Source organism: Genypterus blacodes, unplaced genomic scaffold, assembly GCF_046128005.1.
Source record: "Genypterus blacodes isolate CSIRO-AG114 ecotype Tasmania unplaced genomic scaffold, CSIRO-AGI_Gbla_v1 ptg000027l_1, whole genome shotgun sequence".
Taxonomy (NCBI): Eukaryota; Metazoa; Chordata; class Actinopteri; order Ophidiiformes; family Ophidiidae; genus Genypterus; species Genypterus blacodes.
This window is the reverse complement of record NW_027466840.1, coordinates 984120-1011829: the sequence shown is the minus strand read 5'-3', so window position 1 is coordinate 1011829 and position 27710 is coordinate 984120. Positions and strand designations below refer to the sequence as shown.

The following is a 27710-nucleotide window of genomic DNA, read 5'->3' as shown; positions in this document are numbered from 1 at the left end:
AGAAATATGTCGTAATAAGTGCTTTAATAATGTTTTCTTTACCAGTTGACACGTACATATCTACATAAAGGTGCTTATTATGTGTATCGGATGACTTGCATCAGGCACATTAAAAGGCCTGCAAGCAGTTCAAGAGTTCAGTCAGTCAACAAAGACAAATTGGCTCAGTTAGACTGTAAAATACAATACGTGTTCACTGTGTTAATTACATTTATACCGGATTTTATTGTACACTTACAATTTAATTACGATGGTTTTCCTGATATTTATAGGCCGGAATTTCTACCACCTGAATTCACGAGGGCTCTGGAAATACCAAGAGGGTCACTTTCTCCGGCACCTTAGCCATGCAAAGCTTGTGCTCCTGCCGTAAATCCCACCAAGGTGAGGTAAAGTGTTTACCCCATTAATTTATTTCAGCAAACGCCGGCGCGCTGACCCATAAAATGAGCTAAGATAATACTGACCTTAACATGGTCTTCTGCACATGGAGGTAATTGCTAAGGCTTCAGATCAATCAATATTGACTCGCCGGCGTTTTTTTTTTTTCTTCTTCCTTCCTTCCTTCCTCTCTTCCTGCCTTCCCCTTCTTTCCCACCCACCGCAGCTTGAGCTGAATGTGTAAAATTGGCTTTAGACGGATGGAGAACATATCCCTGATAGTTTAACCTTTATCAAGCTAACATGTTCACTTATCTGTACTATTATGGATTTTGCCAGTCAAGCTGTTTCACGCAATCTGGCAAGTACCAGAGAGTCCAGCTTGGCTAATTGTGTGTGTGTGTGTGTGTGTGTGTGTGTGTGTGTGTGTGTGTGTGTGTGTGTGCGCGTGCGTGTGTGTGTGAATGAACTAAAGTGCATGTCCTTGTTTCTTTACTCGGAAGAATGAAAACACTTGCAAGATCCTCGCTGTGCCAGTGCTTGAAACGTGTGTGTTTTGAGGTACACATCAGACACACACGAAGGAGCTGATGTTGTGGAATAACATTATGACAGTAAATCACTGTGAAAAGAAGACACACACACACACCCTTTTACATCACAATCGCTGTGTACTCTGAGGCATTTGATTCCCTTTAATTTTTCAAGGTAGGGGCACAGACTTTAGCAGGCATTTCCATCTCGACTTGATAAATCTCACAATCTCCCCTTCCTCGCCACACCGAAGTAATTTATTTTCTATCTCTCCGAGCTATATTTTCCAGTTAATATTTCTTTTTTTTCCCGCACAACCTGACAAAGGATGCCACAAGGGATGATAAGAAGTCTGAAACCTTTGCACTCTCACGCTCGATAAAGGGTTTACCTGGGAAAAACAAAAATTTAAGAAATGGGACTTTAAGGAATAAACAAGGAGGGCCATTCTAAAATAATCATTAACTAATAACAACATGATCGAATTATTAACCTATAAATATGAGATTCATCACCTTGGTAACAATCGTTATTGCATTTATTCAAATTACTGCGCTCCAAGGTCATAGATGACAAAATATAAATATCCACCAGGGTTGCCACAAACACTGATTATGTGATGTAAACAACAGAACACATGCGCAAGAGCACGTCACAGATGCTCCCCTCAGGTAGAGATCATGACGATGCGACGACTTGAGTTGCTATTTAGAGCAGTTTTGTTTCACTCGTGCCCACCAGCCAAACATTCATCATTCACACGCTACATACCGAGCAGTTTGTTTGTACACGGGATTTACAAGCAGCCGCTGAAAAGTGTTAAAACTATGATCTCAGCCAAGTAGCAAGCGCATTCTTTGAGTGATGGGCACCGCTATCCTGCTGGCTATTCAAACTCAGCCTTAATTTGAATTAGATCAGATTGCGTTCGGCGACATTGTTAGGCTAATGTAAATTTGGAGGGAGGATGAGAGCCTTACCGATGGCTTAACTTTGATGAGGTGCGTAATATCTAATATCAAAAGCAGATAAAACCCTTATTAGCCCCAGTGGTCTTGGAAGAGTGGGAACTTATTACACAGAGGAGATGAGACGAGCAGAGATGAAGTAATACGGCTGCCCGCGGCTTTGTTGCTTGTCCTTAAGCTCTCTGACGGGGTCAACTCAATTTTGTGACTTAAATGCTGAGGGGTTTTTACCAATGCAGACAAGCCGATATTGTTTGAGAGATCTAATTCAGCCTCGCATTTCATATGTGGCAACATCTGGGGGGATTACGGCGTCTCGAGCCAGAGGGAGTTTGATAATCGGTTGTCATTTTAGGGTTTGTACGCCCTTCCCAGCTCTGCTGGTTTCTAAAGGTCTTTGGTTCAATCAAATGTTTGTGAGATTAGTTGGCCGCGCTCCTTTTCAAGAATTATTTCCATGTGGCGTTGGGTTTTTAATGGTTTGTCCTGAGGCTCTCAGGATAGAACGCTGCAGAATGATGGTTTTGGACAAATATTCATTTTGTAGCTGTAACAGATATGCTTTGATGCCATTTAATGGTAAACAGGGAATAATGCTGGTTATAAACCCAATCAGTCAGAAAATGTAATCACAAATGAACATATTCAAAGAGGGAAGTCGAGCTGAGAGTTGAATCGAGGACATGAAACCAGTTTGCATAATTAACCACATTTGTTTACATCGCCTTATGTTGAACTGCCTCTTTTTCTTCCACCTCTTTAAATATAAATGTAGCATTGCATACGCTGCCGAGCTGCAAGGCGTCTTTGCAAATCACCGCCTCAGATCTACCCAGAAAGCACAAAGTAAGCACGCTGTTGTTGAGTCACCAATCAATGCTACGGACCAAGAAGAATGAGCATTCGGCTCAGCGGATGAGGGACAGCGTCAATAGCAAATGTTCACCCTAAACAAGTCGGAAAACACCTTGGGCTCCAGCACTATGTCCCATTGATTTCTGTTCAGCCCGTCGTGGATTCTGCAGCATTTAGACATTTAATTCCCTTTCAAGCAAAGTCATTACACAGCCGAGCATTTAATTAAGCAATCATGGCGGTGCAATCTGAATGATTCAGTGTGCAAACGAGGGCCAAGTTGGCACGGTCTAAATGTGGTCCACGTCGGCGTCATTGTGCCCGATGAAACCGCTTCATACGTGCAGTTTTTAAAATTGCCGACTTTTGATTTTGTTTTATAGAAAAATTAATACTCAAAGAAATGAGTTGTTGCCACGCAATGAACTGTGCAGCTGCATCGTGGAGACTATAAATAGTCAGCGGTCTGAGTAATGGCGAATAACTCCGCAGTTATTCCACCGCAGATTCCTAATTAGGCGCGTTGAAAAGGGTTTTTTGGGGTGGAAGGAGCCAGGTATTCACAGCTGACCTGGTTCCAACACGACGCAAAACCATTTTTTAGGAACGTGGACGTGGATGCATCGGAGGACGGACCGCAGAAGTGCTCTCACGTCTCCACGCCTCCGATGGCAAGGCCGCAGCTTATTATGTCTGGATGTGGCCTGCGTGTGCTTCATTTGCTTTTCATTTCACACAATTCATAATGACCTTAAGATAGCTGCAGATACAAGACTCTGACAAGTTGACTGCTGTGTCTCGGTCTCAGATTGTGGTTCCCAAATGACAACTTACTCAAATATTCAAGACTAAAAAAAAAAAGCGTCTCTCTGAGTTCAAAGTCTAAAAGTTGTGCTGTGATCTTAACACGCTGTTTTCTGTCAGCCTGTATCGCAGACGTACCACACTGCTAGCGAGGGCATGATCGGTGGCATGGAAAAAGCAGTTTCGGTCTGTGATATCAACCCTGATAAGCGACATCAGCGAGCAGACGTAAGCTGAATTGCTTTGAGATAACACCGAATTTGCCTGCTTTATCTCTCATTCGGTGACATTTCACAGATATATGAAACTTGGGTTTGAACTTGCGTGATTTGTTCACGCCGCCGCTGATGAGAGGCTGTAGGAATCCTGTCACAACAGATCCCCCCACCCCCTCTCCCCTCGGCCCCCCCGTGTCCCCCGAGTTGGAATCCTGTGTCGTCTTCACTGCGAATATTGCATTTTATCAGACACATAACTCTCTCACAGTCTTCCGCACCGTGTAACACAAAACTGTATTTTAAATATTAAAGTAGATATCATGTAAATGTCGAAAGAAAGCATTGAAAGCATCTTTGTTCTGATCTGTGCTGCACTTAAGCTTTACTGGTGCGACGTTTGCCAGCATGCTCTGTGAGATATAAGATTTTGCATAATAATAAAAACCATCGGCGCCATAAAAAAAAAAGTGCTGCGCCGTTAAAAAGTAATACGGCTCATAATGCGGTTTCGGAGATTTCGAAATCAACGAATCGTTAAATAACACTGGGGAGCGGGTCAGTCTGTCTCCTAGGTGCCCGTCTCAGTCCTTATATGCTGCGTGTTACGAGTCAAGTTGGCTTCTTAAGCTCAAACAACAAGCCAGAAAACGTCGATAGCGTTCTTGTTTATGAACGAATAAACACAATAAGGTTTGGGGTTTGGGGTTTCTGCAATAACCGCATTCTACCCGAAAACCTTGAACTTTGACATTCTCAACTCCAAACTGCAGATTTTAATCAAAGTCAAAATTTAATCCGGGGCCTGATAAGACGCTCTATTTAATGGGCTCGTTTTAGTGGGGGGGGGGCTCGATCAGGTGAAATGAAGAGGAACTGATTGCTTGTGGTGATTGTGCTGATTGCATTTTAAATTTAAAACTTTCTCGGCGAGTCACGCGGCCCTGAACAGCTTCGCAGACAATGACAAAGCGGGACTCAGGGGCCCTCCAATCTCATCGACTCGTACGGCACTTTACGGAACTGTTGGCGTGAGCGTTTTGAGCCCTTAAATACATCTTACGAGTGTGTTTCAGTGACGTTGCGAAAAAGTTACTCTCCTCATTGACCAGCTCCTTACCCCTGTCATTGGGTGAAATCTATAAAATGACATTGAAATATGGCACCGAGCTGCCAGTAGAAGCTGAAAATACAGCATTATTTTGTCAGGAGAAAGCTATTTTTACAGTATGGTGTTTATGTATTCTCACAGCAGCATTAATCATCAGCATGTTTCCAAACTTTAATAAAACAATCGTGTTCTGTGGGAGGGAGAGTTCACCGTTCCTGACCTTCTCTTATTCCGACTGTGGGCAGAATTCACAAGGACTGAGATCTGTGTTGCAATTTCCCCCTCCAGTCAAAACATTATGGATGCTTGTGCTGCAGCTGTCACACAAACGACATTTGGAAATATGCGATGAAAGGCATTTGCATGAAATACGGCACAGGATGGAGAATTAGCATATTGGTGGGGGGATATTTCCAATTGTGACTCTGCCCTCCCGTTGGACGTGACAGATTATGTCATGTACGACATATGTAAAACGCCTAACTGCGACTCAAAAATCCAAATACACAACATAAGGGAGTATGAATATTGCATTAGAGCAGCAAAAATGTGTGCATGGAGTCAAATCAATATGTGTGAGCATGTATCGCCGTCATATCACAGGAATACGGAGAATTGTAACGCCAATGTGAAACCTTTCAGTCACATATTTGACACAATGGTAATCATTTTACAAAGCCATATCAAATCTGTCTGAACTGTTGCTTCCCCCCGGTGGGTTTAACATTACAGCAGAGATATCAATTTCAATCCGGAAAATTGTCCCTGATCTTCAATTGAAATCATTTTGCATGTTTGTATTTTTTTTTTGCAACCGTTCACTAAAGATTTGCGTGCATCTGTGTGATTCTACAGATTAAAGAGGCTTAAACGGCAGACTTTCAACATCTCTCTGACTCTCACTGCCGCATTGGAAATTTCAATGTGGGCAGGAATACTTTCAGCGCTACTTGGCAGTGGCCACGAGAAACTATCATCTCTGAGATTGATTTGCTTGTGTCCTATGACCAGCTGCTTAGAAATTATTCCAGTCATATTGCCTGACAAGGAAATCAATAAGCATCACAGTCCTCTGAAAAGCATAATATGCACTGTGTTAGTCTGGAGCTAAACAAAGCTTCTCTCTCTATGCAGCACTGCGGCAGAATATCTGGCTCTAATGATGCAAGTGAGTGGTCATAAAGGCTTCGTGCAAGTACAAATAAAGCCTCCATCTCTGGATTCAGCAGCTTATCAGTCTTTGGACAAAGTCGAAAAAGAAAATAGAGGGAATAAACGCAAACGCAAACTTCTTAGGCATGATCTTTTTTTGTGTTTGCTCCTCGTGTGATGTTGCATGTCTCTTGAGTCGTTTCCATAATGCAAATGCAATCAGTGTTTCAATCTTTCAGACAACAGTGTGTGTGTGTGTTTTTAAAAACACCTTTTTGTAGAATTTGGTGAAAATGGCATGATTGGAATCCACAAATTGATTGCAACAGAAAAAATAGTGTCTCTCTACCGCCTCCTACTGGTGGAATCTGATTTGGCAAAAAACTTCGAGCCCCCATGCGGGAATCGCTCAACTTTTGTAATTTTGACAATGTTGTAACACAGACACACTATAATATAACAATAATTAAATCAAACCTTTTTAAATCGCTTCTTTAAGGGTCACTTTGACGTGTGAGTAGCACTGCTGTTTCAGTAGCAGTGAATGATGTAAGATGCCCATGAATTCATTGGCTTCACACAATTATGCCGTAAAATAATACATTTGAGATCGATTTCACAGCAGCATACACGGCTTTGTTTAAGGCGGGGAAGCGGTGAATGTAATTTATGCTTCAGTGTTGTTGTACATGACCTTTTGACGTGGGAGGTATTCTTAGGTGAAAAATATCATTTCTGGCTGACACTGTTTGTTATGAAAGGGAAGAAACAAGCCTTTATGCCACGGTGTCTCGCTAACAATGAGTAAGGTCGTCTGCTTACATTACTAACATTCCACAGCGGGGTAACTCTCCAGCTAAACCATAGAAACGGGGGTTAAAGCCAGACAAAGACAGACAAAGAGAGACAAAGTGGCCTACCTTGAGGTCAAAGGTGTGAAAGTCAAGGAACATTCTCTCTCCTGAGACCTGTGACAGAGGGTGAGGGGGGGAAGAGGGGGGAGAGATGAGACGTCAGTCATGATTAGGGCCACGGCACAATTACAGAGCAGCTTCTGTGACAGTGATTGATCAATGAGGAACTCCCTTAATGAAGACAAGGACTCGGGGGCTCCCTGGGGGCAAATTGGCAGAAGTAAGTTGTGGGGAATCAACTCATCTGCAGCTCTTTGGGAACAAACAGGTCTGATTCAAGTAATATAAAATGTGCAGACCTTCAAACGGCTGAAGCAGAAATTGTCAAATATCGTAATACTTTCAGATTTATCCTTGAAACGTTGTCCTTGAAAATGTTTATCCACAAAGAGAAAGAGAGCTCATTCACAGTCGCAACCAAATTCAGCTTTGTGCCCTCTGCTGCTGACCTCTTAAGCATTGAGAGAGAATAGACTTGTGTCAACCCAAGCAAAAGTGACAAACTGATGGACGGGGAGGGAAGTCATAAGCTCGTCCACTGTGTCCAACACAAGCTTGAAATGGTGCCGGCGCGATCTGGGCAGGGAGGCGATCTCATGGTGGAAATGTCAGCAATCAGACGGGGCCACCAATGTTTGGAAAGAGGCTCAGTTTGCTTCGTGACGTGTCAAAATTAGAATTGTGTAAGCAGGGCGATAGCTTAGATATACAATGTTTGACTCATTTGGCATGATGTTTGTTTGGGCTTATTTTAGACTTTCTGTTTCTGTTCTTTTGTCCCGTTGGATTGACATGAGCGGCTGTGTGTTCCAGCCTGAGCCCCTGTAGCGCCGCTCACTCTGTTACAACCAAAAACAAGGGGGCCACTTAAACACGACGGTCTGGCTTGTATCGTTGAGCCTCAGCCTCATTGTTAAAGCACCAGAGACGGAGTAAATCAGCGCCTCGAGGCAAACGCTTCGTATGCCGCCGTGTTAAAATTCAGGTTTTGATTTCGCCCTCCCCGGAAAAATCTGGACCGCCTTGTAGTCTGACCTACCATAAGGAGGAACACGTTTTTGCGCTGTGTTTTATTCGTGCCATGCACACGGTTGAGTAGGGAGCGGGCCAAAAACAGCAAGGCCTTCGAGGGAGGCATCTGACTCATGCTTCAACTACTCCCAACTTTGCAGAATCCCCCACACACACACACACACACATTCAGGTTTAAATAGGTTACTTGAAAGTACACAACTTGTCTTTTGGAAAGTTAACTCCATTGATGGGGTAAATGAATCATTTCAAACCACACACACACACACACACACACACACACCACACAGAGATGACAGCTCACCAAATCAATTATTGGATAAATTGCAATTTGTGATCGGTTTTTACAGTGGAATTCACGAACGAGGCGTAGAGATCAGCAAAGCAGCAAATATATCTTTGATGAAGTACTGAACGCTGCACGGTATCGAGACAATTCGGAGCTTTGCAATGCAGCTGTGACAGCAGGTTTGTGTACCTCACACCTCCTGTGCTGCTGCGCCCTTCAGCCGCTATCTCCCCACTGGCCTTGATCATTAAGATTACAGGGCTTAAAAGTAATGGAAGTTTGGGAAATCAAACATCCCCGAGGCACAGCTGTTCCTGTGCTACTTTACCAAGCAGCTCCAAACGCCATGTGAGGTAATATCGCCCATGCTGATTATTACTTTAAAAGAGAAACGCTCCTCCGTTTAATGTTTGGTTCTTTTCCACTGACTTGTGGTGTCGGCTTGCGTCGCTACGTGGTTCGGAATGAAACCGCAGGCACCAGTTTCAGGCCAATGTAGATGAGAGTGAGACGGTTTGGGTTCAACAGTGTGTGTGAACAGTCTAGGTCTGTGATCATGTCTGGAAACCCTTGTACACTGGGATTCAATCTGTTGATACAGTTAAACGATTGTTGAATTTGTGTCACAGAGCTCTCGACTCGGCTCTGTGCCAGATTCCCGAGGCCGCTTTGTGAATTTATCATCTAATATTTATGGAATATCGAAAGTATTAAAGATTTAACATAGCAATTTGTCCCAGCGAAACACCTCCACAAACTACATCCTTTAAATCATACATTTTAAACGGCTCTATTCCGTATGGGACTGTTGCAGTGAATGGTTGTATTTCTCAGTGTATTTTGATACTGTTGGACCACCATGGGGATGTCATTTTAGTACGTCATGCCATGTTAACCCTGAGGTGAGTTGTCATGAAACAGCAAATGTGATCCGTATAGAGAGAGCAACGGCAAAGTGAACACATGACATGACATCAGAATGATCCGGAGGACCGAGCTTTGACAGGGACATATTAGCCAAATCATATTTTATTGATCCCGTCCTTTATGAAGTAAAAATTGCACTTAGTCGTTTGAATTTGTACTCGACGAGATGAAATTAAGACCAGAGCGCTCTGTCAGTTTTCATTCCATTTATTTCCGACTGAATGGCCGTGCCTATTTAGCCTTTACAGCTGACAATGACCTTTTTTTTTTTACTTTACCCTCTCTCTTTGTCTTTCCATCCATCTCCCTTTAACTCTGAGTGACTGAGTATGGGGCAGAATTTAATGATTTGATGTTTACAGAGAAATGGGTCCTTGGGAGCTTCAGCAGCCGAATGGAGCGACCATTTGGCCCGCGAACCTGCTTGTCTCAGCACTTAGCAGGCGCACGTTTAAACACTCGGCTCTCACCCGGAATGGCCCGTGACAGGGACGCCTGTAGGGGGGGGGGGGGGGGGGGGGGGGGGGGGGCGGAGGAGGGAGGGTGGGTGTGTTGTCTCCACGCTGAAGGTCCAGGGGAAATGCGTGGTCATTCATCACATAAATGAATCGTGTCACTTTATTTGTTGTTGTTGTATTCTTTTTCGGTTACTGCTGTCACGATGCTGCTAATGTTGGCTGAAGTTAATTGAGGAACAGTGTCAGAGTTCAGCTGCAGTTTAAGTAAAAGTCTCTGGGTGTTTGGTGTGTTTACAGTTCCTCTATATTCTGGACTGCAAAAATATACATTTATCCAAAAATAGAGCAGGACTTTTCACAAGAAAGGTCAAGGTCTTCCTGAGTTCAAAATTTGGAATCCAAACCCAAATCCATGGCAACTGTATTTAAATTTGATGCGCATAAAACAATAGAAGATTATTTGACGAAATAGCAACAGCCCGGGACCGTATGTGGACTTGATTAGACTGAATGTCCATTGAATTGGATTTAATTGGGTCTTTGCAGGAACCAAGTAGACTGGTGAAGACCACTCATGCAGGGTACGGATGAAGGATGAAGGATGAAGGAGAGGAGTGGAGATTTTATGTGGAGGTCAACTTGGGTCGATTCACAGAAATGCAAGTTGGACGGGCAATCTTTCTGTCAGTGTAGTTAAATCCCATCGCAAAAACGGCCCTGTGGTATTGTTTGCCATCGCTGAGGATCAAGTGGACTGTGTGAGTAGTTTACTGGATGGCGAATGGTTGAGATTCTGCCTGTCACCACGACGGCACGCGGATTGCATTTTCTGGGCGTGATCGGCCTCTGAGCTCCCTTTCAAACCCCTTTGGCGTTTGAGCATCGCTGGTTTCTTCCCACGCTTGGGTTGCCTCATGAAAGTTTTAATACCGACAGGGTAGGGAGACGGTGTGTGGGTGCTGGAACTATATGACATTTTTATCCAAATCTTTTGGTATTACCATTTCAGGGGTGAGCAGATTTTAAGCACGATGTTCTGATAAATCTCGGGACAGGGTGAAATAGATTAATCTCGAGTTATTTACCCTTTTTAATTGGAAATGTCTGTCAGGGGGCAGCAAGCCGAGTCCTCTGCCAAGCCATTATCTGCCTGCCTTGATCACTCGCAGGTATTTTTATGGAGAGTGATGTGCAGCGTGTCAACGCCTGCCATTGCATTTTTCCCTGTTGTTTAAAGGTTTTAGAATACAAATGCCCAAGCCCGAAAAACACTCGCAAAAGGTCAGCTTGTTAATCACTGCGCTACGTTTAGTCTTCTGAATCCCCCTGCCTGAAATCATTAGGTGGTGTGACAGTATCATTATGAGTGACAAGGATTTACTGGTGGAAAAGCAGAGATTTTAATTTACCTTGACTAGAATGTTTGGCAGGCCCCACGGAGTTTATGTGATTAATCTGCAACCAGTTGAGCTTCAAAAATGATTTCCGTGACTCGGCTAACTAGTGGGAACTGTTTATCACATAACAGGGGCCTAAGCTGGGCTTTTAATAGACTCAAAACAAGCCTTGGGTTCCTTTGAGCAAGCCCTTGGGCTTCACTCATAATTGCTACCCAGGGTCCTGTCGATAGTTTCTACCTGCTCTTGAGCTCTCATTCCCGTGCTGTCATCCTTGCTGCGCTGCCTGTCTGGGCCCCTGAGTGACACGGCAGCCCTCGCTGGATGAGCTCCGGTGAAGGATATCTCTGGCGCCAAAAAGGAAGACACCGCTGGGATGTTGCCAGCTCGGTTGATGATGTCACACGGTGACAGCGGGCGACTGCTTGAGCTCAAAATCGTTGGAATGTGGCAGGATGTGGACTGCCCAGGGACAGAGTTTGTTTGGGTGGTTTGCTGTGGTTTTTTGTGTGTATGTGTGCGTGGTATTTCGACAAAAATGAGACCCAAATGCAAATTCAGAGAAAGTGCCAAACATAATCATCTTTATGTGGGACTGTTCTGCTGTGAGTTCAGACACATTCTAGGACTAGTCCAAGCACAGTGCAGAGCCTTCCTCAAAGAACCTAAAGTGCCTTCTGTGCCTTTCAAACAATGCTGCGATCTCATCTCTTATTCATACACAACTATATACATCCTGACAGCAACAGCATCTCAGTGCGTGTCACTGTGGTCTCTATTTGTCACATCAAAAGAAAAGAGTCCCTGACACTGACAAAATGTTTACACTGACAATATTTAAAAAGGAGCAACGACACAAATGTTATGCAATTCTAAAGCAAAGCCAATGCGTTTTGAGTGTGGCAGTGGCATTACTAGCATTTCTGTTTTGCACCCTTCAGAACTCTCTCTTCTGTGTACAGCATCATCTACCAATGGAGGTGAGAGGGGCAACTCAAGAACCAAGCGGTATTATGAGTAAAAAAGTACTATTGCTAGAACCTACTTGTCTCTCTTTTCTTTATTTCTACCCATAATTGTCCAATAAGTGGCAGCAACAACATCAGAGATTGGTAAATACTAGGTAAATACTCTGCATTTACTATACTATACTTTAAATGAGTATTTCCCATACTTGAAAGGTCTTACCAGCCTGCTCTGTGAACTCCAGTGGAGTTGTGCTATTCCGCTTTGATAATAATTGAGCGTAGACACTGTTTGACAAAGAAATGTCAGGAGGGTTGATTCTGTCCCGACACATCTCTCTCGTGGAAATTTACAATTTCCAAACCCTTCATAACAAAGTTAGCAATTGTTGGTGCGATGTGTCATCCGTCTGACGGTCTGATTGTTTCTGTGTTTCCACATGCAGACGAGCGGAGAGGAAAAGAGAGCCTCATGTGTAGCTCAAGGTCCTTTCAGATGCTCCCCATCCCACATCTCCCTGCACAATTAATTTTATCTTTGGGGTATTATCAAGAGGGAGCCTGGCAAAGCAGCATGACAGAAAAACGGTCCAGAACCCCGAGGCCTGGGGTGGGAATTAATCTGTTTGACAAGATCTCTCACAAACGATTTGCCCGGCTTTTCTTCACTTGGGATGTTGCCACTACCCCTGCGAATCTGCGGGGGTGAAGAATAAGCATGTTCCCGAGCATAACGCAGACTGAATGGGTTCAGAACGTTGGCGCGAGCGCCGATGGACTCGTCATTGATGTGCGTGAAATGCAAGGGGAGGGGGGGAACTTGCATCTCTGCAAGGTTGCACTTGAGGATGAATGCGCTGTAGATGCACTCTTACTAGTACATTTCTGTTAACACTGTTGCATTCCCATCACACCCAGCTGACATTTTTATCTCCACACAAAGCCTAATTTAAGGTCCTAAATCAAGCTTAAAACACACACACACATCTGGCCTCTCTCCGCTCACGCTTCTAAAACTATTGACATCAAGCAGACGTTTGATGCATTATCTGGGACGCCAAAAATTAATCAAAGTAATGATTGAATAATTATCTCAAGTGCAATTAATTAAACATGCCAATGAACTCATCTTGAACAGCTGTCCTAGCCTCACCACTTAATCACTTGTGAGAATTACGGAACACAAATGGAGGACACCGAGTGCATGCAATAATCTCTGCAAAGTGCATTGTTTACAAACGGTAATTAATACTGCACCGTGTATTAGCAGGCTAAGTGACTGCAGTGCACTTCTGTAATTGTGCATGAGAGAGTTGGGTTTCTTCCCTTCCCCTGCCCTCACTCCTCAGACACCCCTTGTTAAGACTTGAGACCGATTATGAGACTCGGCGCTGACATTATGGACCACATTCTAAAAATGTGCTGATTTATAGTGTGTCTGATGGCTCATTTTGGTCGTCATGGCGCCTTATTACTCCGGCGAAGCACACATAACCCTGAAAACTAAAGATATTTCACTGCAAAATCTATGATTGAATCTGTTGCAGCCAATTTCCACTCACACACGACACGGCGGCTATAGCATATGAAATAGCTGATGATTTGTTTTGTTTGTGACGAAAGTGCCTACAAGTGTCACTCGGCTGCCTCTTTTGAAGGATAGCGGTGACCACAGCAACTCTCAAGTACACAGCACTAGATGATGAGGTAATTCTGGGCGACGCGTACACGGCATCCGTGATCGGCAGAGCCTGACAGCTGCGGCGGGCGTCCAGAAAATTGGTTATGCAGTTTTGACATATAGGAGGATCTACGGCTGATGGACTAGCATGTGCAAACCGGGATGATCGGTGGTGGCGAGTGGCAATAAACAGTTTAAAAAAACACACTGGAAAGGACAACGCAGCAACAATTCCCACGTGTCATGTAAGGTTAAAAGTCATGGGTTGCTGATCACACTCATCTGTGGAGTAGGCTAATGCATTATGGCGCACACAGATAATTCTAATATCAGTAATTACATGTAGTTATTATAAGTTACGCATAGAATAGTGCTATTGTCATTAGAATAAAATCCCATTGTGGGCTTTTGAATATAAACCAGGGTTAATTTGCATATTCATTGTGATTTTAATATCTTGCACAGTACTGTACATTTCAGCGACGACTACGGCATTAGAGCACAAGTGAGATACTACAGTAATTATAATAAGTGGGTTTCAAATTTGAGAGACTTTCCCCACACAGAATAATAAATGTTCTTTTTTTTAAAGACCAAATGAATATCAAGAGGTTTATCCATGTAAATATGGAACAATCAAAAGTATAAAAAGGAAGATGTGAGGTGTAAACACAGAATGGACATTAGCCTGCCCTTGATGGGAATCCCAGTTTTCATAATTGACACCGACTCTTATCAATTATTGCAATTGTTATAGAAAAGGGAACAATTTTGTCTCCTTTGTTTCCCATTGTAGTTTCATAATTTTCGCAGTGCTTTGCAGATTTGAACAGCATGCAAAATGAGTTTAAAATCCAAACTTTTTGTTTGTTTTTTTAAACCGTCACAGACAAAGCATCCACTTGCTTTGATCATCTCATTGTTTTTCTCCCAGCAGGCTGCTTTGTGAGCAATCGATCCCTCCCTGATGTAATTGGTGTTGTGCTTGCTTCAGCTAAATAAGCCATTAGACGGTAAATACTCCAGCCAAGAAAAGGGTATCAGCTTTAGAATATGCACGCAGCTATAGCATTCATTTTTGTCATAATGGTGTAAGAATCTACATCTGTACTATTTTTAATTATCCTTATTTTGTCCCTTTTTGACCTCTGGCTTCTTCTTTTCTGAGGTGAACTCAGATTACGCAACCTTCATATTGCGGATGGACATTAGATCTAATATTAGCAAATTCTGCAACATATCCTCTCAATTTAACCTGAATGATATTGCCTGACTTTTGCCGTAATTTAAGCGCATCATTGTTGTTGCAAAATGGTTTCACCTTTGAATATTCAGCCATGCTCAGTGAAAGTGTGTAAAAAAAAACAAGTTCACTGTAAGCTCATCCAGAGGAGCTCAGTGCATTTTTGTTAACATAAAAGTACAAGGTTAAAAGGTTAATACCACCCAGTGACTACAATTTTCTATGCTATTGTAGCTCCTCCGTGCTCTCATTCGCTCTCCGACAAGTGCACACACACACACGCCGATACACACAGAGATGCACACACTCGTGGCACTCTCTCTCCTCCCCTCGGTGTACAAGTTGCAGCAAAGCCATCCATCCAAACCTGCAGACCATGAAATTAGGTTAAGACGTAAGGCTGTGAATGACACAGGTGTGGATACAAATGAGAACATCCGTATGAAGTACAGATCTTAGACCTCAGATACTGTAGTCGCTGTGGGAATTCAGAATTGTATTTCACAGCTTCCTCCCTCGTTTTGTTTAGCCCACTTTTCCTCTTGTGTATTAGTGGGCAGGACGGGGCATTAGCATACAAGCTGAGAAGGCGCGCGAGGATATGAAATGTTCTGTCATTTTCCAAATCTCATTTCCCATAGAAACCTTCAAAGTCGCTCAAGCTTGTCTGCGCTCTTCTGCTGCCTTGTATAAATTAGAGCATTTCTTGTCCCTCCCCCACTTTTCTTTTGAATACATCCACGAATTGAAATAGTCCTTTTCTGCCCTTTCCTTTGTATAAAATTTCCCCTCTTTGCAACACTAAGATTTAATAAGTGACAACCACCTTGGCAATAATTGAAACTGCTGTTTTGGGGCAATATTAATTTATCTAAATGTAAAATAATGTAGAAATATAACTGAGGGAGTGAAGAGAATAGTTAAGCTATATGAGGTTCTAGAAAAAAACGATGATTCAGTCATTTTAACTGTCTGTCAATTGTGGAGTACTACAGGGCTCTATAGTGGAGCCTCTCATATTCCCATCTATGTAAATAAGAGAGTGGGTGACGTGTCTGCTATACTGGTGGGTAGGAAAAACTAAAGTACAATATGTAAGATGAAAACAACAATAAGAAACTGTACACAAGACATGTTTCACATACAAAGACATAATTATGTATTTGTCCCTGAGAGGAAGGCGACAGTTCAGTTCTGCACTGTTGTCATCGGTTTGGCCGGTGCTACTGGCAGCCTTTGCGTCTGTCGATGATGAGGGATTGCTTTGTTGTTGCTGTAGTAGGGGCTCTTGCTGGTTGCTGGTCACGGCAGCGGTGTATGGCACAATATAAACCTGTGTTTCGCATTCTGCCCTCCTGGTGATACTGCATGTTCTGCTAGGTGTAGTGGGTAGATGGCTAAACGCTAGAGTGAATCACAGGTTATGTAAATTAGCAAGGTTAAAAATTAATGTCCCCACAAAAAGCCATTAGTAGTGTCCAAGCATGGTATAATGGTTTAAGTGAGTATAATGCAGCATGGTGAGTTTTAATCTAAAAGACAAATTGACATTTTAACTCCAGCTACTGCAAGTAATATTGTGTTTGACACTGTGCCATCTAAAAGATCTCTACTTCATCATAATGACGAATACAGTTAAGGGCTCCCAGATCACACCAATAGATACAGTGTGTATTCTAGAGAAGTGTTGCTGTATGCTATATATTCTTTAAGTAATAGTCCTCTCTATCCTAAATGTTTACTTGAAAGAAAGGTGGGATGCTCTATCATCCAACATGTGGAAGGAAAGACTCCAATATTCACACAATTGAGTGGAAAAGGGCAGAAATGAAATCCACTGCACCCCATCTATTCATCCTGAACACATCACAATCCCATATTTGTTTGCTTTATTTTCAACGTTACTGCAGCCGTCGTGCTTCTCAAACATAAACCAAAAATATAGTCATCCTCAGCTCGATAGATGACAGGGCTAGAAGATCATTTGCCTGATGTCTGCCTGAGTATCGGAGTAAGAAGCAGATCAAGGACAATTAATAAAATATGACTTTCAAAGTCTCTAAACGTAGGTGTTTAGAAGCCAATTAAACATTAATGCTGTTTTGCCAAGCCTAAGTCTTCACAAGCTGGACATTTCAATGAGCCTTAATCGCAACAAACACACAATCCATCACAGAGTTGTGGCCCCCTAACTCAGTGTACAAGAGTTTGGCTGAATGACAGTACAACTTCTGGTCTAGTTTACCTTTTTACATAGCAAATGAGTTTTATGTAGATTCTAAACTTTCCACTTGATGTTCCTCCCTTCTGTTCTGCCTGTACAGTTAAACAATCTGCGGTGGAACAGTCACTGCGTTTGTTTAACCATCAAATCCTTCCTCGTCAGTGTTGTAGAAAGGGTCAGAGCTTTTCCTCAAAGCCGCCACATCTCTTAAGCCGCGAATGCAAGAGCACCATATTGACTATTGCTTTTACTATAATAGGTATTGACCTCTGCATCGGCAAGGATCTGCTGATATCTGCACTCCTTCAAACCCCATTGAGTTTAAACATGAAAAGTTTCTACTTCAATCACCGCAGACCTACATTGATACAAAAGACTGCTGAGCACTTAAAAGGGAATAAAAAATGTGCAGCGGTGAATGTGATATCAGCTGAATATGATTCTGATAGATAGGTCCTTTGGGGCCATGTGGGGCACATGAAAGAGAGAGGCGAGAATGAATTTGCCGACTAATGATCCTTTCCGTTTTTGAATTACGTTTAACCCGAGTATTTGAGATAGCATGACAGCGGGAAAGAAAGCGTGGGGAAGTATGAGAGGAATTGGAATGCCAGTCAAAAGAAAACAAACCCCCTACACCAGAGACCTAATTCAAACTTGCCTTCTCTTATATAACCGAACGTCCAATGGCAGTATAGGTGGAATTCTGGCCACGGAAACGAGCAGTTTGTATATAATAAATGAACTCATTAAATGTGTCAGGAGCGTGCTTACACGCGCACACGCACACAATGCAGAGGCACTCGTGGGAAGCCAGGGGGTCAAGTGGTTTTCAATGCGCGCTGTAGAAAAGCCCTGACGCCAGCTTATATTTCATGATGAGTTCCTTTTATTTGCATGCGGGCTGCTGCCTCAGCCAGCTACTATTGTCCAAGCTTTCTATCTGAATGTCACCGCTGTTGTTACAGCAGGTGATGCGGCAGCAGGTGTCTCACTGTCAGTGTTGCGTCCTGTCTCTCTCTCTCTCTCTCTCTCTCTCTCTCTCTCTCTCTCTCTCTCTCTCTCTCTCTCTCCCTCGCCTTGCCTTCAGTTTTGTTTAACAGCTATCATTATGTGTCTGCCAAATGGATTTCACCAGCCGGGCCTACACTTTTTCTCCCACCTTTCCAAACGCCGCTGTATTTCTCGCCTCTTTGACGTTCCGCCGCTCTTTCCCTCATCTCCTCTCCGGATGTAATGGGTGAAAAAACAGGAGAGAGCTCCTTGTTGCCGTCTTGCCTTGGCGTCTCTTTTTGTTTATGGAGGAAACCCTGACAGTGTTTCTTCAGAGCAGCTTGGAGAAAATGGACACCTTGACATTTCACACCCCGAAATGTGGCAGCGCATGGTATTACTAGTAAACACTGTTCATTACTGCCTTGACAGCTGATGACCGAGATTCAGCCTCCCTACGCCTGCCTCCATCCAGACTATCCAGCTTTATGGAGATGTTGGGTGTGATCAGAGTGGAGGCAGGCTGCACTTTTCTACCTTTTTCTTTCTCTGTGCTCTTCAGCCCTCTTGTCCTCACTTTGCCACCGTGTAATCAAGTGCTGTTTCAATTGCAGTTGATTGTTGTCACGCCTACATTGGTATTTGGTCCTTTGGTGTGAAGAGGCTCAGGAGTGTAGAATGAAAGCATCAAGGTACAGGAAACCTTATTTAAGATGGCTCTGAGCAAAGAATAGACTTATTAATAAGAAAGATTTGAGGTGATGTACCTCATTTGATGATGCCTTTGAAGAAAACAATAAACTCATTCCAAAGACTACAATGTATTTTATATTTAAATTATTAGCTCATGTACCGTACTCTACTAAGGGATTAAGACTGGCCGCAGACATAACAAGGCTGGAAAAGGGCAATTATATAAGACAGAGGACAAGACATAGCTTCGTCCAGGTCAAGAGTTCGGAATGTCTCACGCCATTGCCTCGTTTCAGTGTCTTCAGATGTTTGATTCAAATTTAAAATGACTCTGGATGGTTTTTGGAGAGGAACCAACTTCATGATTTATACAGGTGTTTGTTAAGCTCAAAGACGAAGAGGAAGAAGTAAGTCATCTGTCCACAAAACACATACAGCAGAAAGACAAATCTGTCATCTGGGGGAGACTGGAACACCAACTGTGTCCTTTTGAAGCTTTTTCAAATATCCTAAGCCCTTTAAAACTTTGTATTTGTTTGTATATAAACATAAATCATAACAGTTAAATTCAGCTATTCAAGAGTTTATTCCCGAATCTCGTGATAATTAGTAACGTGAAACAAGGAATTTTTCACACCACTATGTAGGTGTGTGTGTGTGTGTGTGTGTGTGTGTGTGTTTGTCTATACGTTGGTCTTTGCAAATTCCAGTTATGGTGTTTGCATGGGTTTCTATCTGAGAATGATAATTTTCAATAAGCAAGGAGAGGAAAAGGTCAAGCATAAATCAAAAACATGCCAGAGGAAGGTTAAATTCATTGATTCTACAGGCGAGGATACAAGTGTTTAAGTGACAGACATTTAATCTTCAGGCATATGTCAGATGCAGCTCTGATAACGTCTCCAATGTGCCGAGGTCCAGCGTGTCTCTGATGTTATTCTACACGACAACACATTAAAGCAAAAGAAGGATCCGTGGGATTTCTATACTTCATAGTTATTTTTAAGGGATTTACATATTTTCATGTCATATTGATTCACAGCAAAGATGGATAATGGGACTCCTGCCAAGTGTGGTTCAATAATATGAATAGGACTCTGTTTAAATTTTGTTTGTTATTGGTTCCTTGTAACCAACACAGCCTGTAATTTGTTGGTTCAAAAGCTTAGAATGCGAATGAAATGCAGCCAAACCATGAAAAATGTGCTTAAGAAAATGTGCAAATTCCGGTAAGCCTACAAAAGAAGTTCCAATGAAAGTTGACGCATAAATTTAATTTATGGACAAAGTTGGGAATGTGAATTACGTAAATGTAAAGATTTACGGTTGAGGTTAGTGATTTAATTGATACATCCGGCCGTGAATCACTTACCAGCATGCTCGCCGCAGCTAGTGACCAATCAAGAAAGTGCACCGATGGGATCTCGCCTTTCGCCGGGAATAACTCCGTGCATGCGCGGAACACGGTCCCAAAGTGTGTGAATTTGTGGAGGTCTTGCTTGCTGCCAGTTATTACCTTTTCAGGCATTTATTTTCTTTGTAGAAGCAAGAAGGGTGGACAGTTTGACAGCCACTCAGAGAGCCACCAATGCTTACGCTTCTGTAATGGCAAATTGAAATACCGCCCAGAGGTGAATTGTTTAAAATGGTGCATAATTGGAGCTCTTGTGCACTATGGAAGATGATGTGAAATTTCTGCCATTATGACAGGAAATGTAGATGTCATTTTTGGTTGTGGTTTCTTTATAGGACCGTAATTATTGTCGACAATTTGATTGAAACGCCGGATATCACAAGGAACGGGGACAATGTGTAGAGTCCATGTATAGTGTCAAAGCAAACCCACAGGTTGTGGAATGGAATGATCCTAGATTATTCCCAGTATTCCTTACAGTTTCCTCCAGCCTATGTGACTAAACTGACATATGAGCCTCATCAGTGTCGAGACCTGGAATTCGTTTTGGCATGACTAAGCATCATAATATAATTATCCGCTAATATCATTTTATATTGGTAAAATTTCCAGTTCAACAGCTGAATATTTTCATATCCGGCGCTGTGGCGGCGCTGGCAGCTCCTTTTTTTAATTCTAAAGAGGCAACAGCAATATTGCATGTCCTTTGAGTTTATGCAAAGTATCTCCCATTTTCCTCCAACAGCATTCGCTCGGTACAGCCGTGGCAAATATCATTAAATGCCCTGCTAACACCCTCACTCACACACACACACAGGCGCACACGAACACACACACATGCCCACACACACAAAACCAGGTCTCGCTTTTCTGGCTCCGCACTCATCTTCCCCCTTTCCTCCTTCCTCTCTTTTCTCACTGGCTATCACTCAGCGGCAGTGCGCGTACCGTGGAGGTGGAGGGAGGGAAGGAGAGAGAGAGAGCGAGAGCGAGTGAGAGCACATTGATCTGCCAAAGAGAGCAGCCATTTCACAGGGCAAGTCTGCGCGACGCTGCTGTCCCTGAATGGGAATTGCTCATTTCACCTGGCCGCCTCGCCCAGCAGCCGACTAGTGGGAAGCCCCACTGGAGGGCCAGGCATGCAGGGAGGGAGGGGGAGAGGAAGAGAGGGGGAGGCGGGCACAAGGAGTCAGGGCCCCGGTCGGGGCTTGGCAGGCGCGAGATAAGAGCTCCTCGTGCTCACCACTGCTGCTGGAGCTCGCCCTCCTTTTCTCTTCTCTCTCTTCTCTCTCTGTCTTAAACACACACACATTCACAGCTCGTGTCCGCACACACTCGCAAGACATTTATAATACGTTTGGTGTTCTGGTGAGTCAGCCATCTTTCCTCGAGCAAGAATGAAAGTAAAGCACGGCGCCTTTATTGAGTTTGAAAGTGCAGAAATCCCCAGTAGAGGGTTCGAGCGTTGCCTGTGTTCTGTTCAGTGCCAAGGATGCCATGTGTCTGCCAGACGACGTGCCAAAACAGGTGCTGACAGATGAGTAAACACATCAGTAACACACTTCACTAACACATCAGTTAAGTGTTTATGATGACACATGCAGCATATGGTCAACGTGTATTTAACGGAGCGAGCAAGTTTCGACCGACTCCAGCATCTAGTTACCAGTCAAACCATCCGAATGTCAACATTGGAAACTTTCGGTCATTAATTTTGTGTTTCTTGAATATTATTAAGATGTTATAGTTGAATACAGAAACAGATAGAGATTTGAGCCAATTAATTTAATGTATTGTAGTCTTACTATGTACATCAAATAATGTCAGTCATGATTGTAACATAATCTACCAACAGTTCAATGTATGCAATAAGAGATCAAGAACCAGAAATAACACAGCTCGCAATAAGAATGTAGTATAATAAATCATTATGTTACGTTAAATGTTACATTGTATCGGACATCAAAGGAAAGAATCCTTCAAATCCTATTTTGAAATCAAACCTATGCCCTTGACTGGGCTGTTTCATCAATGTTTCACTATTTGTCCTGTCATTGATATAACAGCGTCATGTTAAATGAGGTGATTGCTGCTTCATTTGAACGCCTCAGCTCTCAAATTCAGGCAAATCAATCAAAGCCTAAACCCCAGCATCCCTCGAATGCGAGTGGCGTGTTGTGGTTTGATTCACCTCTGACGGTGGTATCTTCCCCCCCGCCAGCCGCCGACCGCCATCCTTCACGTGTGCCAAACACATCCTGTCCAGCCTCTTCACCCCCCTCCATCCCCCCTCTTCATCCTTCACATGTTCCCCAAATTTATTTCTCTATCTCTCTACTCTGCTCTTCCCACTCCCCTCTCTCTCTCTCTCTCTCTCTCTCTCTCTCTCTCTCTCTCTCTCTCTCTCTCTCTCTCTCTCTCTCTCTCTCCTTTGCTTGGTGACAGTCTCATCACACTCTATCAATCAGGCTTGTGAGGCCTGGGCGCGGCGCGGCATCTCGCAGCCCCCTCGTCTGGTCCCATCAGTGCCAGTCAGTCTCCCTCGCTCGCTCCGTCACTTTAAAAAGGTTTAGGTTGCCAGATGTAGTCTGTCCCCGCCCACCCCCACCCCCTCCGTTGCAGGTCAGGAGATGTCAGGGATTGTGCAGGAGTGGAGAATCGCCATAGATCTGCATTTGATATCGCTTGACATATTCTCGGTGCTCAAAATGGGCAATTCCTTTAGTTCCTAAACCTCGACGGATAGTTAGATCCATTATTGTTGTTGAACTCTTTGCTGATGAATGAACCCCCCCTCCAAAAAAAAGCACATCACAGGAGCACAACATATTTAAGCAAAATGAGAAATAAATACAAATCAGGGCTTTGCTCTTTTTTTGGCGTCTTACCTGCCCCAGGCCTCATCCTGTGGTTGATGTCTCAGGAAAGAGAGCTGCATAAAGAGGAGAGAGAGAGGAGAGGGATGAATAAAATGAATACGTACAGTTCACACACACACACACACACACACACACACACACACACACACACACGGTATAAAGGCCTTCAGAGAACCAAATGAAACTGAAAACTGCATGTGAAGCAGTAAGTTGCTTCGCCACAATTATTGACTCGGCTTTGTGAAATACGTGTAATTATGTTTTCTTTATAGTGGAGAGATTTCTCAGGCTGTTTTGGTGTTAAATGCATTAGCAGATGCTGCTGGGGTCCACACAAGCCTGTGGACTAATATTCTTGTAACTGATTAGCTTCTTATTTAACCAAGAGGCAGAGATGTGCTTTGGGTTGTTGCGACAACAAAGGACCGGGGGATAAACATTTTTTGCTACACTGCGTGAGATTTAATTTGACTCATTATCTCTTAAAAAACTGAAATTGCAGCAGTTTGTGATAGGGAGGCATGCCTGTGAATGTCACAATTAGCACTCCAAACTTCTTATTTGTGTTCATTCAGAGGCAGTGTTATGTTTAAAGTCAGTTTTTGATTAAGAATCCGGGCGATTTCAAGTGCTTTGCTGTGTTAAAAGGTGTTATTTAGAGGTTTTCCAGAGATCAAATATAAACTACAAGGTCGCATAATTACATGGATGGGGATATTGTTAGTTCCAAACCCTTTCAACGCAATGTTTTGCTGAGTTTTCTGTTATCTGGCTTCCCTCTATACACCCTGCTCGTGCTAATGAATCCACAAATTAAATTGTAGAACAGAGAAGTATTAGGGCGGCTGCCGTTTTCATGTGGCGAGGAATACTCAATTAGGGTCGGATTTGGCCCCCGTAATTATTACATTATAGCCAAGATAAGTGTTCAATGGCGACGGATGCTTTGATGGACTCCGCTCCGTGACAAAGGCAAACCTGGTGAGCGGGCGACAAAAATGGCAGAACGGAGGAGCGGGGGAGTGGGGGGTGGGTGGGGGGGGAGGGACGAGTGACGAGGACGCTATCGCACGGGAGCCCCTGTCTGCAGCAGCCATATTTCATTACACAGCACTGGAGCTTAGGAGGCAATCAAGCATATTTAGCCACCACCCCCCACTCAACACCCCCCCCACCCCCCCTGCACGCCGCCCCTGCATGCCCCACCTCGCTCACCCCCCTCCCCCAAAGCAATTATTACTCCCCAGTTTTTTACTGTGCTTTGCCATGGGGAAAATGAACCGCAGTACTTATCAGCTCAATGCATACACAAGTGACTGAGGTGGAGGACGTGTAGGCGCGCGCGTGAAGGTGCGCGAGCAAGGGCACGTGCAAAACGGTGGGGGTGGGGGGGGTGGTATGATGGCTGCGCGCTGACCAGCAGTGAGCAATAGGTTACCTTTTGAATCCCATTAGCCGGCAAACATCAGCACATTTAGGGGCAGCGAGCGGAGCGCGGGGAGATACAGAGATAACCATAAACATGTCACCAAAAATGCATTGTTATTTGCATTCATATTGGAAAGAGCCAAATTGATGTAGGGTCAAACAGGGAAGGTGAGGGTTTATGACCTGTGCATAGCTCTGCTGTCAGCATCCCTGAAATATCGGACTGGCCAGCCTTGTCGGGCTTTACGCCTGATTATATTATCATGGCTGACGATCAATGGGAGGGAAGAATGATTGCGCATCCACAAAGGAGAGCAGAATAAATAAAGTCGAATACAAACAGCAGATTCTCAGTGGGGGCCGCCGACCGAAACGCATTTCCCATTCCGACGTCATCCTCTTTAAGTTAATCAAACGGGAATGTGCAATATTTCCTGGCTCGTCAGCGAAAAGTCGATGCAAATGTAAACACTTAGGATATTTTGGCTAAAGCTTTCACTTTTATTTACGGAAATTGCCAAGTATTATCTAGCAGTAATAGAGTGAAATGACTGTACTGTGAGATATAGAAAAACATATTTGGCTTTTCTGTGAGTTTTCAGCTGCCTCTGCACCCTCATTTGGGTGCCAGGGCTGCCAACTGCAGCATTAGTCCTCGCCCCCCTCCCTCCCCATCTGGGGACTTGTGTTTTTTTTTGGGGTGGAAGTGCTTCTCCATTTGCGAGACTCTTCAGTTCTGGGCATCCTCCCCGAGCCCATAACTCAAACATCCCTCTATCACTCCCATGCGACTGGCTGTCATAATCATCAGCATTATGCTACCTCAATGGGTCTGATTTACAAGTCTGGACATGGCATCAGCTCCGTGCCAAGGGGTAAACACGAGGCTGCTTCCCGCCGCCAAAGCTCATTTCTCCCCGCTGGATTTGTACGGACGCTGATGGGGGGGGGGAGCAGAGGACAGGATTCATGTCACAAACCTAGCCTCTCACATCTGTAATTTGTATATGAGAGTGCGTATTACAGACTATAAAAGGTTCCAAATTACCCAGTGAATGCTTAATTCTGGCAGTTGACTGTGTATTAAAATGCTTGTTTACTCTCTTCCTGCAAGTTCCCTCAAAACCTGAATGCGCTGCTCTGACGCCACCTTCACATTCCCCCATTTTACCCGGCTTATTGGAGTCATCATCACATATAATAGATGGCAGTAATCAGGAGAGTTAGTGTAATAAATGTAAAGCATTAACAGTGATGATTGTTCATTATGTCTCACTTAGGGAGGCAATAAGCGAGAGCCGCATCAAAAGCAGAAGTCCAAAAATAAAGGAATCTCACATTTCTTCAGTGTTTTGTGCATTTATGCCAATTTATGTTCAAATAGTTTTATTTATACATTAAAAATATAGTGAGTAAAATCAATAGTAGTGTAATATTCATCTGTTTCAATTATTGGCCAATAATTAGCAGGATTTAAACGTAATGGTTCCTTTAAAAATCAGGAAAGATTGAGATTTCAGAAAACTAATAAAAAATGTAATCATTTCAATCATTTGAATATTCGTCCACTGGAGTGTAGTTAGGAGCCAATTTATGCTCCTGTAATTTATTTAAGTGCCTTCTGTGGCCGTTTGTGAGCGCCGTGTGTCGGTAATGATCGCCAATCGACAAAGGAAGGCCACAGACAATCAATCTGTGGAATCAAAGCATATTGTATTCCCTCTCTCGCGTTGCTTCAGATATACTGAAATGGAGTTTCTCTCCCCGGCAGTAACGGCTTCTGCTACGTCATGAAACTTTGATCACACTTTTTTCACCTTGAGGCGGCACCTGGCCCTTTTCCTAACCCTCTTACCCGCCCCATAATATTATATTAGCCCATATTCATCCATTTATCGCGGCCGCTAAATGATAGGCCACATAAATCAATTTTTATATACACACACAATAACAGTTATATGCGGCTTCCAAACCTCCCTCTGATAGCTGCCATTTCTTATCACTCCGCTTGAATATAGCGGCGTTATGAAGGCACTTTTCCCTCCTGTCTAAATGGAGGAGGCTGAACGAGGGGGGGATGCATTTGTGTTCAGATCACTTAAGCTGCCAACAAAGCTCTTTGCCGAGCTGCATCCTCCTGAAAATTCGCCAAAAAAGAAGGAAATTCAATCGCCGGGCTCCCTAAGATTGTACTTCTTCAGCCATACGTTCTATGATTCCTGAGCTTGAACCTTAAGGCGTCCGGAGGCTCAAAACGTAGCCACTCGCCTCTATTTCTCATGGAACATTGTGTTAATTTCACTCGCCTCACCTATAAGATCATCATGCATGTTTTATTTTCCATACCGTTGAGACGTTGGCTTAAATATTCATGAGGAAAACGCCACGCTGCAGTTAATGAAGGGTGCAGATAGGAACTTTCCGAGAGGTTTTTACAGAACTAGGTGTTGTGATAGTGTGATGATAGACAGCACAGCAGGAGAGAAAAAAGGAGGACAAGTGGGATTCAAGGCTTCAGAGCCAAGAGACTCCCGCACTTTCTCTCTCTCCATCTCTTTCTCTCTCTCTTGCTCCCAACTGCTCCCAGTGCCAGAGACACAGGCTGCTGCACAGACAGATGGCGATGAGCTGTGTGTGTGTGTGTGTGTGTGTGTTTGGACGCGTGCGCGGGTGTGTGTGTGATGGGTGGTGACGCCATTCAGCTTTCGTACAAGTGGAACTCGAGAGATGTGAAGGGAGAAAATGAAGAGGGAAAACAACACTGCAGAGGTGTGTGTGTGTGTGTGTGTGCGTGTGCGTGTGTGTGGCGTTAGTGGTGGTGCTTTTTTTTCATGCCATGTCCAAATAACTTGTGTACTTCATCGCAGCGGCGTTTTGAAGTTAATTTGTGCCGTCACTTCGTGTTCGCCCGCGTCGCCAGTGAGGAACCTCTGCTAATCTCGATGATGATGATGATGATGATGAGAAGGAGGAGGAGGGAGGAGGAGGAGGAGGAGGAGGGCACACCTACCCAGAGGAGCTGTGGCTGTGTTAGATAGGGGGTTAGATTCTGTATTGATAGACTGCCACCTACTGGATTTTACTGTAATTTCAATACATGCAGAGTATTTTACACCATTTTATCACCGCCGCCTCCTCTTGCATACAGTATAT

General features: G+C 43.7%; 1 protein-coding gene across 5 annotated transcripts in view; it reads right to left on the bottom strand.

Annotated features, from left to right (window-relative positions):
• Positions 1 to 27710, bottom strand: part of LOC142993127 (receptor-type tyrosine-protein phosphatase delta) — a 297399-nt gene that overhangs the window by 151831 nt on the left and 117858 nt on the right. For all 5 annotated transcript variants that reach the window (XM_076143781.1, XM_076143778.1, XM_076143782.1 and 2 more), the window contains exons 7-8: positions 23139 to 23182; positions 6941 to 6988 (exon numbers count right to left, since the gene is read on the bottom strand). The gene's annotated coding sequence lies outside the window, so the exon portion shown is untranslated. The remainder of the gene's footprint in view (positions 1 to 6940; positions 6989 to 23138; positions 23183 to 27710) is intronic.